This window comes from Penaeus japonicus, unplaced genomic scaffold (genome assembly GCF_977035675.1).
Source record: "Penaeus japonicus unplaced genomic scaffold, GWHDUDI00000001_assembly GWHDUDI00000028, whole genome shotgun sequence".
NCBI classification, from domain to species: domain Eukaryota; kingdom Metazoa; phylum Arthropoda; class Malacostraca; order Decapoda; family Penaeidae; genus Penaeus; species Penaeus japonicus.
In genome coordinates, this window is record NW_028234430.1 from 30401834 (window position 1) to 30406833 (window position 5000).

The following is a 5000-nucleotide window of genomic DNA, read 5'->3' on the forward strand; positions in this document are numbered from 1 at the left end:
AATCCACTTTCATAGGTGTGCAATTTCAAGTGAGTTCCATAACTGAGACAGGATCCAACAGATGCTATAGTAAATCACGAAGTTTTTATAACCTACTACTTGTCAAACAGTACTTGGCGAGGTTTACCAGTGCATAGCTATCTATTAGGACGTTACCTATGAATACGTGTTGGGGATACATGCGTGCATACATATACAGTCATGCATAGAAATGTACACAAGTGTGAACTTGTACGCGCAATCAAACATGCGCACAATGAAGAACACATGTTTGAAAAGACACACATGCATTCTGCCATTAGCGGACGCCCACGAACTGTACCACCCATAGCAACGAGAATCTAGAACTATCATCTCGTTATGGAACAAACGGTACATGCATGGTACACTGGTGCGCTTTCTTAGCTATTAGCTAATTGCGTTTCAAAAAATTAGAAGTTATTAAGAATTAGGTTACAATGTTCACTATTTGGGATTCAGTTATTGATTTTTTTGTTGTTGTTGTTTTTTCTTGTGAGTCACTATATCTTAATTAGGTTTTAATCGATTTCTTATTTGAATGTGAGGGTGGCAAGGCAGATAATTATGCCAGGAATTATCCAATTTTTCGCTATTCTTTTCTTTTCGATACATTTTGATCTTTGTTATTTAAGTAATCAGAGAAAGGTTTCCCGAAAAGCTGGTATAGTTCGCAAGGCCACATGACATTAGTCTTCATTCTGTACTTTTTCTTTTCTTTTTTTTTTCATTTTACTGAATTTGTACATAGAGATCCCCCCCCCACACATACACATACACACAGTGCTATCTAACTAGTAGCAGTGCCATCTAACTAGCAGCAGTGCCATCTAACTAGTAGCAGTGCCATCTAACTAGTAGCAGTGCCAATAACTAGTACCAGTGCCATCTAACTAGCAGCAGTGCCATCTAACTAGCAGCAGTGCTACCTAACTAGTACCAGTGCCATCTGACTAGCAGCAGTGCTATCTAACTAGTACCAGTGCCATCTGACTAGCAGCAGTGCTATCTAACTAGTACCAGTGCCATCTAACTAGTAGCAGTGCCATCTAACTAGTAGCAGTGCCATCTAACTAGTAGCAGTGCCATTTAACTAGCAGCAGTGCCATCTAGCTAGCAGCAGTGCTACCTAACTAGTACCAATGCCATCTAACTAGCACCAGTGCCATCTAACTAGTAGCAGTGCCATCTAACTTGTAGCAGTGCCATCTAACTAGCAGCAGTGCCATCTAACTAGTAGCAGTGCCATCTAACTAGTAGCAGTGCCATTTAACTAGCAGCAGTGCCATCTAACTAGCAGCAGTGCTATCTAACTAGTAGCAGTGCCATCTAACTAGTAGCAGTGCCATCTAACTAGTAGCAGTGCCATCTAATTAGTAGCAGTGCCATCTAACTAGCAGCAGTGCTAACTAATACCAGTGCCATCTAACTAGTAGCAGTGCCATCTAACTAGTAGCAGTGCCATCTAACTAGCAGCAGTGCCATCTAACTAGCAGCAGTGCTATCTAACTAGTAGCAGTGCCATCTAACTAGTAGCAGTGCTATCTAACTAGTAGCAGTGCCATCTAACTAGCAGTAGTGCTATCTAACTAGTAGCAGTGCCATCTAACTAGTAGCAGTGCTATCTAACTAGCAGCAGTGCCATCTAACTAGCAGCAGTGCCATCTAACTAGTAGCAGTGCCATCTAATTAGTAGCAGTGCCATCTAACTAGCAGCAGTGCTAACTAATACCAGTGCCATCTAACTAGTAGCAGTGCCATCTAACTAGTAGCAGTGCCATCTAACTAGCAGTAGTGCTATCTAACTAGTAGCAGTGCAATCTAACTAGTAGCAGTGCTATCTAACTAGCAGCAGTGCCATCTAACTAGTAGCAGTGCCATCTAACTAGTAGCAGTGCCATTTAACTAGCAGCAGTGCCATCTAACTAGCAGCAGTGCTATCTAACTAGTACCAGTGCCATCTAACTAGTAGCAGTGCCATCTAACTAGTAGCAGTGCCATCTAATTAGTAGCAGTGCCATCTAACTAGCAGCAGTGCTAACTAATACCAGTGCCATCTAACTAGTAGCAGTGCCATCTAACTAGTAGCAGTGCCATCTAACTAGCAGCAGTGCCATCTAACTAGCAGCAGTGCTATCTAACTAGTAGCAGTGCCATCTAACTAGTAGCAGTGCTATCTAACTAGCAGCAGTGCCATCTAACTAGCAGTAGTGCTATCTAACTAGTAGCAGTGCCATCTAACTAGTAGCAGTGCTATCTAACTAGCAGCAGTGCCATCTAACTAGCAGCAGTGCTATCTAACTAGTAGCAGTGTCATCTAACTAGCAGCAGTGCTATCTAACTAGCAGCAGTGCCATCTAACTAGCAGCAGTGTCATCTAACTAGCAGCAGTGCCATCTAACTAGCAGTAGTGCTATCTAACTAGTAGCAGTGCCATTTAACTAGCAGCAGTGCCATCTAACTAGCAGCAGTGCTATCTAACTAGTACCAGTGCCATCTAACTAGCAGCAGTGCCATCTAACTAGTAGCAGTGCCATCTAACTAGTAGCAGTGCCATCTAACTAGTAGCAGTGCCATCTAACTAGCAACAGTGCCATCTAACTAGTAGCAGTGCCATCTAACTAGTAGCAGTGCCATCTAACTAGTAGCAGTGCCATCTAACTAGTAGTAGTGCCATCTAACTAGTAGCAGTGCCATCTAACTAGTAGCAGTGCCATCTAACTAGTAGCAGTGCTATCTAACTAGTAGCAGTGTCATCTAACTAGTAGCAGTGTCATCTAACTAGTAGCAGTGCCATCTAACTAGTAGCAGTGCCATCTAACTAGTAGCAGTGCTATCTAACTAGCAGCAGTGCTATCTAACTAGTAGCAGTGTCATCTAACTAGTAGCAGTGCCATCTAACTAGTAGCAGTGCTATCTAACTAGTAGCAGTGCCATCTAACTAGTAGCAGTGCCATCTAACTAGTAGCAGTGCTATCTAACTAGCAGCAGTGCTATCTAACTAGTAGCAGTGTCATCTAACTAGTAGCAGTGCCATCTAACTAGTAGCAGTGCCATCTAACTAGTAGCAGTGCTATCTAACTAGCAGCAGTGCTATCTAACTAGTAGCAGTGTCATCTAACTAGTAGCAGTGCCATCTAACTAGTAGCAGTGCTATCTAACTAGTAGCAGTGCCATCTAACTAGTAGCAGTGCCATCTAACTAGTAGCAGTGCTATCTAACTAGCAGCAGTGCTATCTAACTAGTAGCAGTGTCATCTAACTAGTAGCAGTGCCATCTAACTAGTAGCAGTGGTATCTAACTAGTAGCAGTGCTATCTAACTAATAGCAGTGTCATCTAACTAGTAGCAGTGCCATCTAACTAGTAGCAGTGCTATCTAACTAGTAGCAGTGCTATCTAACTAGTAGCAGTGCTATCTAACTAGTAGCAGTGCCATCTAACTAGTAGCAGTGCCATCTAACTAGTAGCAGTGCCATCTAACTAGTAGCAGTGCCATCTAACTAGTAGCAGTGCCATCTAACTAGTAGCAGTGCCATCTAACTAGTAGCAGTGCCATCTAACTAGTAGCAGTGCCATCTAACTAGTAGCAGTGCTGTCGACGTGTTAACGCGTGGCCCCGGCAGGTGGCATTAAAACAAAAGGCCGTTGAGATAGTCAGCACAAAGATCCTAGCAACCTAATTCAGTGCCAAAGACAGGCACTATGCCAGAAAAAAAGGAAGGGATTTGCGACCTCTGGATAGGAGCCCAAAACAAGGCCTATTAATGAGAGAAATTTGTAAAACACTTGCTCTGACATCGTCATCCCTCCTTCCTTCTCCGAACGCCTATGTGTATGTCACCACCATCACCACCACTGCATCTCCACCATCATCACTATTATCATTAACATCACCATTATTATTATGATGATCGTTATATTCTTAGTCATCACTGGTAGATTCATATGAATGTTATTGTATTTTTTATGTTAATGATGATGACGATATGAATGACAGTCGTTATTATATTAAAGATGGGGATTATCCTGATGAGAATGATAATGATCAGATAGAAATATTAATCGTGATGACATAATCAACATAAATCATAATTACAGTATACGACAATGATCATGATGACAAAATTAATTTTGAAAAAAATCTTAATATATAGAATGAATTTCGAGCTTCTAAAAAAAAGTGGTAAAACTGAAAGGAGTATCTGAACATGTTGTCAATCAGATATAACACCTGCGTAACAACACCCAGCACAAGTGTAAATTGTTAGGTGTGTTGTACCGAATGAAATCACCGAAAAGCAATAAGTATAATGCTAGGCGTTTTGGTTGAAAGTTTCTGAAGGAAGCAAACGTGATCATGGACATTAGGTGATCGCGTGCGCACTTTTCAGTCAATTGTTATTATTATTATTGGTGTTGTTTTTGTTGTAATATTAACATTATCACCTGTAGTATGATCATAATCGATATTGAGTTATGAGTTATTATCACATTCATTTTGACTGTCATTATCACATTTATTTTCATTATCATTATGCTGAAATTGATAAATAGGAACAGTTTAATATAAATACAAATGACAATACTTAAAGTAGCGATGATAATAGCAATAATAATAATGTTGTAGATAATAAAGATGATATGTATGGTAATATACATTAATAAAAAATAGCAATAGTAATATTGATAGTGATAATTGCATTAACAATAATAACGATGATAATAATAATGGCTAAAATATACAAAACAAGAAGATTATTAATAATATAGTAATTATCATGATTCTAACAATGACATTCTATTGCAATAACTACATGTTATAATTTCATAGCATTCTTATTACTGGTATCATTATAACTTTTATTTTCATTGATAATAACAATAGTGGCAGTAGCAATAGTTACGTTGGAGTTTAACAATATCATTATTAATTGCATAATCCTTATTTGAACTGGTGTGATCATTATCTTTTATAACATCG

The 5000-nt window shown here is 39.5% G+C and overlaps 1 protein-coding gene across 2 annotated transcripts in view; it reads left to right on the top strand.

Annotated features, from left to right (window-relative positions):
- LOC122259896 (lewis-type alpha-(1,3)-fucosyltransferase) overlaps window positions 1–5000 on the top strand; it is a 21930-nt gene that overhangs the window by 2640 nt on the left and 14290 nt on the right. The window contains exon 1 of one of the 2 annotated variants that reach the window (XM_086553682.1): window positions 285–372. The exons of the other annotated variant lie outside the window; for it this stretch is intronic. The gene's annotated coding sequence lies outside the window, so the exon portion shown is untranslated. Of the gene's footprint in view, window positions 1–284; window positions 373–5000 lie in introns of those variants that run through there. 2 annotated transcript variants of the gene reach the window in all.